The following is a 14400-nucleotide window of genomic DNA, read 5'->3' on the forward strand; positions in this document are numbered from 1 at the left end:
GTAGGGATAGATTCACTAGATTTCGGTATCTACCATGAGATTAACTCATGGTAGATACCGAAATGGTTTCCTAAGATTATTTGCCTTCCACCCTGCCTGAAAATGCTTGATACACCATTTGTATCTTATGTTAACTAAAATATATTCTCCATTAATTTACTGTTACTGCAATTGTCATCTCTTAAGAGGAGGTTTGCAATGTCTTCCACAGCAACAATAACCATCAATAAGAATGGTGATTCCACACCATGCACATAGAATGACTTTTCCACCTCTTGTGTTTCCAGTGAAGGGCTGGAAGCGAATTTGAGGTTTGGGATGTACCATACATAATCTGTGTGTCAGGGTCAAGTGTGTAAACTAGGATTATGGTCTCACTGCACCTAAGAGGACAAGTGTGACTTATCCTTCTTAGGATAACATGTGCACATCACCTTTCCAAGAATCTCCAAATAGGGCTAAAATGGCATGCAGCATGGCTGAGGGCCACCATCAGTTAGAATTAGCCTAAACATGGTTGCTTACTCAGCCTGATGGATACTGATATCATCATCTGGGAAGCTTCACCACCCTGTACTGCTAGTGTGGTCAAAGGCTTGTTACGTCAATCTCAGTTTGCAGCATATTCTGACATTGCATTCATGGTTTTATTCTTCCCCTGTTTTTCTCAATATATGAGCATCGGATTTTACCATGTACTACGCCTGTTCTTTGGTGCACCGTTATTGCACTGAAAGAAGAGGTTTTGAGCTCCAATCATATTCCTTACTGTCTGATTTGGTGGAAAACATTTTCTAGGAAGAGAATACAATTATTAAAGAACACTCCTCCGTCATCCATATCAAGTCAAAATTCAGTCATTTAGTTCCTTTAATTGATATGAAGTAGTATGGTTCATGAATCAGGACACCATAATACTTCTTCAAGATTCAAGCTTGACCTGACGTAGATTACCTGATGGCTGTAATTTCAAAAGCGTGGAAAAGTAGGTGGGACAAATTAACAAGTAAAATCTTTGTGTACTGCATCAGATTGAAAAGTTAATACTCCATATGTTCCTAATTCTTTTGAGCTTATAATCACCCAGAATGAACCACAAAGTCTACACCTTTACAACCAGTCAGCATCCCTATAATGTATTTCTCAAATTAGTGCTTGTATGTATGAGTGGGCTGAACTGGGGGTGTTTCACTCTGCGGAATTTCACAGAGGTACAGAAAAATTCTGCGGCCTTCTGTGGAATTCTGCCAATGGGTGGAAAATATGCACCTCGCGCTGCTCGCACTGCAATTTAGTGCCAGTAGCATGAGCAGCACTGAAAATCAATGCAAACTGCACCATGCATTGCGCAAGAGTGCTTGTCCATTCAAGTTGATTTTCATGCCACTTGGGTAGAAAATATACTCGAGCTGCAACAAATCTACTCAAATGACAGGGCTCTGACCTCGACCGCCCACATTAGAAAGTCGCCCTAGGGATGCAAGATCTCGCTCGCCAGCTCACATATTTTAAAGTCTAGAGGGAGAAAAATTCTGCAATGCAGTGATTGACTGAATTCAGCCAGAACTTCGCATTAAAGTGTAATACAGAGTGGCCAAAATGCCACCAATTCCACAGGTAGAACTGAATATTTCGCCCACCCCTACTTGGAAGGCTCACTCTGGAGCATTCTGGATTATCAGTAGTGTGTCACAATGCAAGTGATTGTAGTAAATGGGAAACAGCATATTTCTGGTTCTACTAAACTGCCCGGAAGACTTATGGACATATGAAATACTGCAACCCTCCTTGCACTTACACCTTTTTAAAATGTGACTTCTGAATGTAGTCAGATTGTCTCTCATGGGCTTCCAGTGTAACAAACTATTGTTCAGAGTTTGTTGGAGTTTCCAAAGAAGAATTGCTCAGGGTCGGTGATGACATCATCATAGGAAAACCTTACTATCTTCAGTCACACTGTCATTAGAACCACTAAATCTTCACCATCACTGTCCTTCAGTAGTGGGTTGCTGGTAGATTTATCTGGTCATGCCACTACAAAATCTGATCACTAAGACACTCAAACAGCAGAGTCAACATTCAGTAGAAGCCTGTAAAGGATGGACCACAAGTCAGCATCCAGTTGAACCAAAATCAGTTGATGCCAAGGGCCAATGTCACAGTGAAACCAGCAAGCCATGGTTTGGTACCGTAATAGTTACTTCCTCCTGACTTGTAGCAACCAAAAACACCTTTCTTCCGGCAAGAGCAAAGGCATAAATTAATCTTTTTTCTTGGTAATCAGCTTAACACTACTTTAGTTAACTACAACTTTAGGAGCCCACTATCCTCTCCAGGTATCTGCAGTACCGTCAAAGACCACTGGGACGGTTTTACTTCATACAGTAAGTGGACAGTAGTAGCTGTGGGAAATAACTCTGGCTTTTCTTGCACCATGACCTTTGGAAGAAGGAATGAAGAGCCTCATCAAAGCTGCAATATGATGATTGGGTAATGAAGTGGCATTTCCTTAGAGTGAGCTGTCATGCCCATTAAATCTCCAATTGGAAATCTGAATTTGAAGCAAAACAGTATGCCAGCATTGATTCTCAAATAAGATGAGATCACTAATATACTATTTAAATTCCATAATTTGATTTGGGACAGGGAATCATAAATGTGTCATAGTAATAAGACGATCATTTATTATGACTTAACCATTTTTTAGACAACCAGTGACAGACAGCCGGTTGACTGACAACTTGAAATGAGTTCAACACAGAGGTAATTGTTAGTTAATTAGATGATGGCTAGTTGATTAACTGACTTGACCTAGAGATGAATTAAGGGTTGCACTAATTAGGTACAGAATCTAGATTTTGATCTCTTATTCCCCGGTAAGTAAAAAAAAAAAAATTACGTCGAAGACCTAATTAATGATTTGATATTTTAATGACAAGATGCTCCTATTTTCCAGAAGCTAGATGCAACAGCCAAAATGAATACATTAATTACCTGTTGGATAGCAGCAGGCTGTTAATAACATTAATCCTAGTAGCACATTGTTGTGGTGACAGTGTCAGTAGCTACAACCTGTTGCCTGACAACTGAATGGGCAGATGCTACTGCATTCTTGTAAACTTCAATACACTTTCAGCTGTGGAGAGTCAGGACCCGGAGGAGTCACTGACATTTTCACATCTGCTGCTGTGCCTACTATGCGACAGACTTCCTTGCCACCTGGCTAATCCAAGATTCTATTATTCAGCCTGATGAAAACACGTTTTGGGTGATATCACATAAATAAGAAAGCATAAATAAGAAATATTACCATTTCACTTGCAGGTAAGGTAATATATTAGCGGAATTCTAGCCATCCCAAAAGAAATAAGGGAAAATAACAGACAAAGAAAGTCTCGGAGACCATAGCCATGAGGCTAAGCAGTTAGAAGGTCTAAGGTGCACACATCCTAGACAGGGCAAGAAATTAGAGAAAGTTGGGCAATGAATGCCATCCTAACACAGAGTGGCACAGAAATCATAATGAATCCATACCATACACCAACCATCCTTAATTCCAAATTCAGAATCTTCAAAGCTGAGTTCTAGATTTATGACCTTCCGTTTTAAATCAAACCCCGTTTTGCGTTTTGAAGACGGCTACTACGCAATGGTTAAAACCAAATGCTTCCCAAAGAATTTGATCAAATAGCAATCTTTCAAATTTAAATTTATCTGCATTCATTGTAATGCAATACAAAATCAACATTTCTTACTATCAGTGACCTGGGTAGTCTCTCCACACGGACATGATCTTTTATTAAATGTTTTCAATTTCGGATAAAAGGGGCACGCTCGAGGGCGAAACAAATAATAGTGCAAGAAAAGGGATAACAACTTGGAGCTACAATGCATGCCATTTCACACAGTGCCGCTAAATAAATCAGCAGTTGTGGAGGCTGAAAATCAATGCACAATATCACCAAATTGTGCCTTTCAATGGAAAGCCAGGCATTTGTTCTTTTCACTCAATGTATTTCTGGCAAACTGAAGAAACAGATGGCAGTTTCTGGAAATAAATTAGCAAAGAAAATGTAGTGTTAGCGGAGGGGCGTAAGCAGGCCCTTCCAGCCCAGTGGTGCAAGGGGGTCCCCCAGCTCTCCGGGGGCCCCCAAACATTCAGTAGGGGACCCTTTCAGTTCATCCCCAATGAATAATGTGAGATAGGGGAGACTTGGGGGCCCTCATAAGATTCTTTTTTTTTAAATAGACAGAATTGTCTACTTTTTATCCCCTCTTCTTGCCCCCATCACCCACTCATCCCCACACAGTGAAGTTACATACAGAAGAAAAGAGAAACCGGGATCCACTAAGAAAACATTCTATGACCTAATTAAATACAAAGCTCAAGGAGGAATAAATACATGTACAATTCATACGCTAATAATCAAATTGATAAGTATAAGCAGATAATCAATTCAATGCATTCTATAAAGTGCATGTGCAGTTCGTCATTTAAACTGCCCAGCTGGGCTAATACAACCATATTTTTTCCTTCCCCCCTCCGGGTAGTGAACATCCAGCCCCGTTCTACCAGATTGAGAGTGGAGGTAAGGAAACAAAGAAATTCATCAATAATCGGCTCCAAGACCATGTAAAAACACACAGCCTTATGAGAGGGAGGTTTCTCCCCAATAACCCAGTAAAGATACATTCAATCATGTGCAGTTATCCCTTATTTTGGTCTACACAGTTGGACAATTGCTCCCATATTTTAAGGCCCTTTTCCGTGTCCTAGATCCTTTCCGGGCATAAATGGATTTTCCAAGATTATGAATGGACAACAGTCGGGCCAGCCACTGCTGAAAAGCAGGGGGTGGGGGGGTAGGGGGATCTGGATCTAGCCAGGCCGAGGAAAAATATAGCCTAAATATAGCCATTGAGATACATAATACTTCTTTAGATACATAATAATTCTCTTCCCTCACAGGTGCTCCCACCCTCTTGGATACCCACTAGGATTAGAGCTGGTGTCATAACTACATTCAGTCGTAGTTTATCTCTTAAGAATTCCCCCATTTGATTAATAATCTTGAAAGGGACTCACATGTTGCAAACATGTGGACTATATCAGACTTGTGAAGGGCACAACGTGGGCAGCGAGTTCCTTTCCCTTTCCCCACTTTGAAATGTGATATGGCGTGTAATATAAAAAGAAACAGGTTTTATCAAATTGGACCTGAAATTTAGCTGACATCAATGCTGTTTGTGCGGTTAAAAAGGCTTGATGAAACAGAGTACCTGTGATGTCAAGTTTAACTTGCCACTTTTCTGAATACTCCTCTATGTCATCCTTCATCAACCAATTTATCAGGCAATATATAGTCCTGATGCGGGGTGGGGGGGCACCGTTTCTTAACTTCTCCACTAGTTCATTTTCTGCAATTTTTCCTGACCCACCCCCTTTCTTCTGTAAAAAATCCCCTATCTGGAGAAATTTTAAAAACTTTGTATTTTTTTTATAAAAATGGTCTACTTTCCCAAATGACTGTACCTAATGAGAGCTATTCCCCTTTTATTCTCTAATCATTGGTTTAAAAAATTTCAGAACATATTTTCTCAATTTATCAGGGCCTACTCGAAACCTAGGTCGGCTAAATGGCTGACACTTCCTAAAGAGCGTGGTGGGCTGGCATTGCCCAACCTAAAGCTTAACTACTGGGCCCCGGCGTTAGTACATTTTACGATTCTTCTGAGGAATTTCCCCAGTGATGACCCACCGGTGCACCCCTCACCGTATCAATTGATAATTGGGACTGAGGCCTGGGGATGCCTGTGGCGTCAGTAGAGCTGGGGTATTACAAAAGGGTTAGATTTAAGACCCTCATGACAGCCTTTAAAATGTGTGTCCCTATTCGTCGTCTATTGGGATTAGGGAGGTTCAATTTCTATACTCCTCTCCAGGGCAACCCAAATCTACCAGAGATATTCTCGGTTACATGTATGACTAGATGGTTGAGGTCTGGGAATAATAAAATAGGGTGCTTTTATTCTGCATGAAGTTTTGTTTCGTATGATGAACTCAAGATCAAGCTTAGCCTCATAAGATTTTGCAGGGAAGTCATGTTCACTTCTGAGAACAATTAAAGATAATAAAGAGATTCCAGGAAAAATGGCAAATCTTGTTAACTTTTTTTGCGAAACAATTTGATAAGAAAATGATCGCTTAAATGTAGAACATTATTGCCTATTTTCAAATTTTGGGTAGGTACACCCAACATTTACTAATTAACTTGGCAATCCAAACAGATGTGGTTGGCCCTAACCTTAAGAGTGTACTACTTTCGGCAGATACACACAATGAAGGGTATTACCAAACAAGGTAGGGAGTGTCGGGCCATATTTTTGTCTAAACCTTGTTCCCATTTGCTTATAGAGATAGCGGTAAATGGTGGCAATATAGTACTCAGTTGTGGCGATCAGTCTAACATTTAGCAGTTACATACTTACATTTTTTTCTAAGATGAATGTGTATGCTTTAAATTCTATGTATTTGGATGAAATGTTATTTCACAACAAAACTATGAAAAGGTTAGATTTTGAGGCACACTGAATCATATCCAGCACACAGGGCCTTAAACTCACTTAATCTTCTATACTAAGAGACCATCCAAATGGAGAGAGAACTTCCGAAAACACCTTACATAATCGATACCACCAACGTCCTTCATGAAACTAAGCTCTCTATATCCCCATCTCACACCTTCAGGGGAGAATTGTCCATAACCATTAACAAAAAAAAAAAGAATACCCTAGTCAAAGCATCTGAACAAAATCTTACCATCTTTGTACGCCACTTTCCTATGCTCTTCACCTGCATGCCATCTGGTTCCTCCTCCACCCCTCCTCCCCCTCCCGGAGAATCGACCCCCCACCCTCTCCCAGAGAGCTATTTTCTACACCCCCACCTCCACTCTACTCCCAATCTTCTTTTCACTATCTTCACCTCCAGAGTTTTCCGCACTCCGTCGAGCACACAGCGTTCCCAAAAATTTTCTCAAGCTCGTCAACTTCAAGTTACCGAGGACAAGCGAGGAAGATCCTGGTGATATTTTTCCTTGCTCGCACTCGCCAAGGTCTAGTTGGCGAGCGCAAGAAAGGAAAATCAACCTCCTAGCGAGATTTCTCAACGCGAGTGGTGAGATGTCTCAATGCGAGTGGTTGCGACAGGTCGCGACCACTCGTGGTGAGAAACCTTCCGCTCGCATTGAGAAAGCTGCCTCTTGCACTGCGCATGGTGCCGTTTGCAATGATTTTACAGCACGGGACAAACACCCAGCGCTCAAAATCACTGCGAACGGCATGACCCCAACACACTCCGCCGCTCACGGAACTCTGCGTAGCGCAGTAGAGGTTATTTGTCACTTTGCGGAAATCCGCATAGCGTAACTCCGCAATCTCCGCCCAGGCTTAAAAAATAGCAGAACCTGTAGATTCAGTCGCCCCTTCGGAAACTCATGAAATCAAGAACCATCCCCTCTAGATCCTGATTCAATAAAGAATTTAACAATAAGAAGAGACAACTCTGACTGGCTGAAATAAATTGGAGGCAGCAGCCCTCTTTAACCAATCTCTCAATCCTTCAGATTGTAAAATGCTGCAACCTGGATGGAATTCAACCATATTCCTGAAGAATAAATCCTCAAATTACTCAATAGCATGAACCTGACATCGCACATCTTCGACACCCTCCCTGTGGTGCTGATAAAAAATATCAGTCACATCATCTCTCCTGTATGGACCAAAATTATCAACTCCACCCTATCGAGCAGCTCCATACCATCCCCCCTTAAACTCGGTCAAGTCACCCCTCATCAAAAGGCAAGACACCGACCAGAACAACCTTAACAACTACAGATCAATTACTAACCTCCCTCTCCTTGCCAAAACTATCGAAAATTGTGTGCTTGCTCACTCAAAAGCCATATTGAAAGATACAACTTACACAACACCTTCCAATCAGGGTTCAAGAAAGACTGCAGTACAGAGACTGCAATGCTGAACATCTTAGACAATTTACACAGATCTCTGGATTATGGCAAAGCCTGCCTCCTAGTCCTCCTGGACCTCTCGGCTGCCTTTGATACTGTCAACTACAACATCCTCCTAAACGCCCTATTGCAGCATGCAGGCATCAATGTAACTGTCCCTCAGTGGTTTGCGTCCTTCCTGAAACATCCTCATAGCTCAACCTCAAAAGCAACGCCAATATCACAAGGAGTCCCTAAAGGATCAATCCAGTCTCTTGCCCTTCTCAAACTCCATATAGAACCCCGTGTAATGATCCTGAAGTAAGCCAGAATTGGCTACCACCTTTATGCAGATGACATCCTACTTTACATGAAAATCTCATCAGTCTAAGACATCCAGCACTTAAATAACATTCTCTCCACAGTTCAATACTGGCTATTCAGCAACCGTCTTAAACTCAACCCAAACAAAACTGAACTCCTTTGCATCCAACCCAAAGGAAAATACTACCCGTAGACATCTGGCTCAACAACCTCATTGCTTTAAAATGCAAACTATCCATCTCCAACTCTGTTAAATCTCTTGGGATTACACTCCATATTCACCTGAGCCTTTTAAAGCCTCTGCTAAATGTGCCTTCTACATGCTGAAACCCCTTACAAATGTCAAACACTTCATCCCCATTGAAAACTTAAAGTCTTTGATGCAATCCTTAGTCCTCCCCAAGGTAGACTACATTAAAGCAATGATTATGGGTGCCCCAAAAACTCACCTAGCTCCTTTGAAATCCACACTTCACAAAGCAGCCAGACTACTTTCTGAGGAGATTCGCTTCTACCACATCACTCCCACTCTCGGGAAACTGAACAGGCTACCAATCGAGGCGAGAGCTATACTTAAAACCACTTGCATAACTCACAAACATGGAAAAAACAGTCTACCTCACAAATATAATATCAAAAGCCGGTCAAAAGAGACTGGTCTGAAGTTCTCAGAGTCTACTCTTCATTCCACCAAAATTTAAGAAACAGAAATCTTGCACCAGCTCCTTCTCCAGGAATGATTCCAGAATCTGGAACTCTCTGCCTCAGAATTTATGTGACAATCATTCATTCCCTCACTTCAAAAAGAAACTGAAACGTTCTCTCAGTTTGCGCCCTTCCCACCCCCTATGAATATTTCTGAACATCAATAATTTAGGGAAAACATCGTCTACTCTACTTACCTGCTCAACACCCTACTTTAGCTACCTCCGAAGGTATATCGTCCATCATTATCACTGTCGCAAATTTCTTTTTTATATTGTTTTTGTTTTTTATTTACCCCACATGCAGCTCGTGCACCTACTGCTGTGCTAACTCTGTAAAGCACTACATATATATTTAAACTGCAACTACCCCAAATGCCGTCTAATTTATATATACTGTTTCTACCTCAGTTATAGTCTATATATATTACTGTTTCATCACAAATTTTCTTTATATATTGTCATTATGTGTTATTGTATTTACTCCTCATATCATCTGTGCACCTGCTGCTGGGATAACTTGGCAAAGCACTATATATTGTACACACCTCAAACATGTATCGTCAACATATCCGGATGTCTGACATATACTTTGTTTACACACTATCACTTTGTATTTACATTTACAATGAATCTAACACATGTATTTGCTGCTGTGCAAACTCTGTAAAGCTCTCTGATACCTTTGGCTCAAGTTCGCGCTATACAAACATCGAAAAATAAAATAAGAAATGAAATGAAGTTACTAATATGTAGGGACAATGGAATTATGAGGCAGTGGAAGACCAAATGATGAAGCAGGGCTGATGAAATTATGTTGTAAGAAAAAGAAAATTATGCATCATATTGTGAAATAGTATTATCTCACTATTTTGTCATTTCTACACAGATGAATACAAAAAGGATGCCAACCCATTACAAAATAGTACGTTTTCTTGGAAAATAAAGTATGCATTTTCACCAGACTATATTGAAAATGTCAGTCAACATGAAAAATATGATTTTGTCTTCCATGGAAGCACAGGAACACCACGAAACTACCAGATTCCCTTCTTAATTCAAGGGTAACATCGTTTGAGCAAAATGTAATGCTGCATTCATCAGAAAAAGTCTCCGCGTAATAAAAGGAGTGCTATTTTATTCTGTGTACCTCAGTTATGTTTAATAATTAGTATTCACGTTTGCTTTCACTTTGTTTCTACAGTATGGCCCTTTAAAACGATAGCTTTCCGTTAAGAACCAGCCCTGCATATAGTCATTTAGATTACATGTGTATAATTGTTTGAATAATGACACCCCAAACTCGTGTGTTTCTGATTAATTAGTAACGACTTGAAGGTTGTTCCCACCCTGCAAATCCATACAAATGAGGCCCTCCAGGATGTGAACGAGAAACCAAGACTCCATATTTAATTGGTGTGTAAGGAAAGCGTTCTCAGTGGGCAAAATATTTTACCTGTGAGAACAATAAAAAGAAGTTACACGTGTTCATGCACATCTGTGTTCCATATCGGCATGCAGAACTATACACGCTGTATAATTTCGTCGTGCTAAATATGTGAGTATTCCTAGAAAGCTTTGAATGTCCTTTTCCATGAGTACTTCAAAATGTATTTGGCAATTCCCAAAAAATCAGCAATTGTATACAAAAGTATTAGTAATACTACAGAAGAAAACCTGTGATCTTGCTTTACTTGCCTTCAACAAAAGAGGACCCGAGAGAGTGTGTTGTCGAAAACATGTTCTGTTGCTGTACTGCCATATACTCAATGACACATTTTAAGATTGAGAGACTAACCCCGCTATGAAAAGCATGTGTGATGTTGTGTCTTTCCAGTTCTTAGCCTATTGCAAGTTAATGAGCAGTTTAATGTACCCTTCCAGTAAAGGAAATATGGCTGCAAGGAGGATTCTAAGTAGGACCAATGACACTGGCACTAATCCTTAGCTTTAGAAGAATGGATTGAGCACCCTTCCCCCATACCCTATCCAATTGTAAGAATGGTTATCTCTCATGAGTACTATTGATGGCCCCGGTAGTCATTAACTACTGCTCCGTTGTAATTCACAGGACAGCACGAGTAAAATAAACGCTGGGGCAAGAAGGTACAAGATTATAAAATACACATGTCACCGAGGAGAAAAAGAACTTATGATATAAATCCCTACCTACACATATATCCTTGTTAACATATTTTACAATGGTTATATGGGAGATTAATAAAAGAGAGATCTGATGCTAGTTGAGATAGTAGGTGGATGGGTGGATGGATGGATGGCCTCAAATTACTCAAAAGAGAGATCTGATGCTAGTTGAGATAGTAGGTGGATGGGTGGATGGATGGATGAATGGATGGCCTCAAATTACTCAAAAGAGAGATCTGATGCTAGTTGAGATAGTAGGTGGATGGATGGATGGATGGATAGCCTCAAATTACTCAAATCAGATTCACATGAAACTTTTGTAAAATCTGTTGACCAGGAGGAGCAGTAGATAGCAAGAATGCCTGAAGAAAAATTAAGGTAGGAAATGTGTGGCTCTGATCAATTTAGATCTCAATCCATACTCCCACATCATGTGTCAGTAACTCATCCACACATGCATTGGCAAAGCCAATCAGTATTGCCTATCCGATATTTATTGGCTTTGTCAATGTTTGTTTAGCCATGTTGCACAGGAGTGCATGCTGCTGTACAACATGGCTTAAAGTCGAGGAAAAAAGCGATACGACGTGGCCAGCGCTGACCGCGTCATATCGCTTTTTTTTAACCCATGTTGCAGAACAGCCCATGCTGCTGTGCACTATGGTTAAATAACGCAAGGGGGGACAAGCAAAACAAAGGAGGTGCAGGGAGGAAGGTGGGAGCAGCAGCAACAAGAAGGGAGAAATTAACACAAGGGATGTACGGGAGAGGGATTAGCAATAACGGACAGTGGAAGGAGGGGGGATGTGGCGAAAGCAAAACAAGTGAGGTGTTGGGGAGGAGGGGGGGGGGGAGAGCACCGGACAGGGCAGCAACACAGAGAAGGGGTGGATGGGAGGGGAAAGAAGCACCACACTCAAGGGGAGTGGGAGGCTGGACGAAGAAGTAGTAGCTCAGTCACAGCAAGGGCAGCAATTAATTTGACTCAATCAGTGCTTGGACCATGCTCCACAGAGAAGAAGGGAAGTGATGCTTGGCATGCACTGGCCAATTAGGAGTCAGTAAAAATCAATCAATCAAATAATTTGTAAAGCGCACTACTTACCCACAAGGGTTTCAAGGCGCTGAGGGTGGGGAGTGGGGGACGGGGGTGCTGTTGCTACTGGTCGAACAGCCAGGTCTCGAGTCATCTCCTGAAGGTTAGAAGGTCTTCGGTTTGTCGTAGGTTGAGGGGGAAAGTGTTCCAGGTCTTGGCGGCGCGGTGGGAGAAGGATCTGCCTCCGGCTGTGGTTCTACGGATGCGTGGGACGGTAGCCAGGGAGAGGTCTGCGGAGCGGAGTTTCCTGTTGGGTACGTAGCAGGAGAGTCGACTGTTGAGAAAGCCTGGGCCGGTCTTGTGGAGTGCCTTGTGTGCGTGGATCAGGAGCTTGAAGGAGATTCTTTTGTCGATGGGGAGCCAGTGCAGGTTTCTCAGGTGGGGGGTGATGTGGTTGCGGCGCGGGTCGTCGAGGATCAGGCGTGCGGAGGCATTCTGGATTCTTTGCAGTCTGTTGATGAGCTTGGTCGGGGCTCCGGCGTAGAGGGCGTTTCCGTAGTTGAGTCTGCTGCTGACTAGGGCCTGGGTGACTGTTTTCCTTGTGTCTGTCGGGATCCATCTGTAGATCTTGCGGAGCATACAGAGGGTGTTTGAAGCAGGTGGAGGAGACAGCGTTGACTTGTTTGGTCATGGTGAGTTTCGAGTCGAGGATGACTCCCAGGTTGCGTGCGTGGTTGGTAGGTGCGGGGGGTGTCCCCAGCGATGCGGGCCACCAGGAGTCGTCCCATGCTGAGGGGTTGGGCCCGAGGATGAGGATCTCCGTCTTGTCTGTGTTCAGCTTAAACTTAAAAAAGCACGACAATGAAGCCAATGAATAGTAAGAGAGAGCGCATGCAGCACATACACTGTAGAAGGTTCAACCCAACAGGTTTTCACTCTGTTACTTGAAGCCTTGCCTGTGACTGGGAAAATAACGCTAAACGTACCAAGACCCAAAAAACGAATTATATAAAAAGAGGACTGAATAAGTCATTCACATCTACCATGCCAACATAAGATCTCCGCTGCCACCCCTAATGGGGAGCTCTTACTTTCACACTGCAGGTTAGAGGTATATTTTATTTAAACGCGCGGATAACATTCAGCAGTCATGTCCGCTTTGATGAGGACGCACTTTGCGAGGAGATAGTCAGGCACTTTATTATTTTCCGAGCGCGGCGCGATCCCAGAGGTGAGATGCATTCAGTATTTACTCTTTGATATCAGATTAAAGACACTGGCTTTTTTTATTCAGATTTGTCACAATCCGTGGACAGCCTTTTAACCAGGCTTTATAAGGCGCCCACGCAAGGAACTTGCAGAAACAGACAAAAGCACTTTGTAGAAAGAAACTACTCACAGGGCACTCTTCATTCTGGGATAATTAGGCAAATCGAGGTCACCGCGTGAGTTCTGTAACCAGTCCCTTATCCAGCTGTTCCATGTCAACAGATGGCGCAAATTACTGATGGCATTTGGCTAATTGGTTAATAAGTAGGACAGTCTGAAGCTGGTCCTCGGATTACTTTACTAATCAACTTCAAAAAAAGGAAAATCTCCCAAGAACATCCCTTTTCACAGCTGGCAGCAAAGACAATAACAGGGCAGCGAGAAGGCTCCTGGCGAATCCGAGACAAGGCGAAGGCAGGCCTCGCGCGTGCACAGATATTCTGCGGCTGTGTCCCACACCAGTCGGTCGCCCACCCAAAATAAACCCCAAAATTCGAGGGGATTAAACGGCGCGAAAAATGAAATGATGCCTTGGAGGCAAGATCATCGCATTGTAGGTGATGAGAACATGTTAAAAAATTCGGTTTGGTTTAAAGGCATAAACCCACAAGAATAAGAAGCAATTATAAGATGAACTGTCATATAAAAACGTTATCTTGTATTGAACACGCTGCGTCCGTTTGAGGTACCATCTGGTGAGCTGTGGGTGTGGGACACACGAGATTCTGTTCTTGCAGGAGGTGCCTAATCGGGGGAGTGGGCTATATGGAAAAGGATATGGCTTTGCAAAACGTATCATCGCCTGCTCATTTTTATGGATCGCCCCCCAACTCTCGCCTCCCATGGTACACAGTCCTCCTCCCCCAGGACTACGATATAAAAGGGTGCTGCATTCAGTCTATAAACGTCAGTT

At 42.3% G+C, this 14400-nt stretch overlaps 1 protein-coding gene and 1 long non-coding RNA gene across 2 annotated transcripts in view; one reads left to right on the plus strand and one right to left on the minus strand.

Moving 5' to 3' along the window:
* Window positions 1-9997, plus strand: part of LOC146858171 (uncharacterized) — a 167419-nt gene extending 157422 nt beyond the window's left edge. Inside the window, exon 4 of the long non-coding RNA XR_014980002.1 lies at window positions 9927-9997. This is a non-coding gene — a long non-coding RNA (uncharacterized LOC146858171). The remainder of the gene's footprint in view (window positions 1-9926) is intronic.
* Window positions 1-14400, minus strand: part of PARD3B (par-3 family cell polarity regulator beta) — a 2086630-nt gene that overhangs the window by 1133881 nt on the left and 938349 nt on the right. The gene's annotated exons all lie outside the window — the stretch shown is intronic.

The sequence above is a fragment of the Triturus cristatus genome, chromosome 3_2 (assembly GCF_964204655.1).
Source record: "Triturus cristatus chromosome 3_2, aTriCri1.1, whole genome shotgun sequence".
In the NCBI taxonomy this organism is placed as follows: Eukaryota; Metazoa; Chordata; class Amphibia; order Caudata; family Salamandridae; genus Triturus; species Triturus cristatus.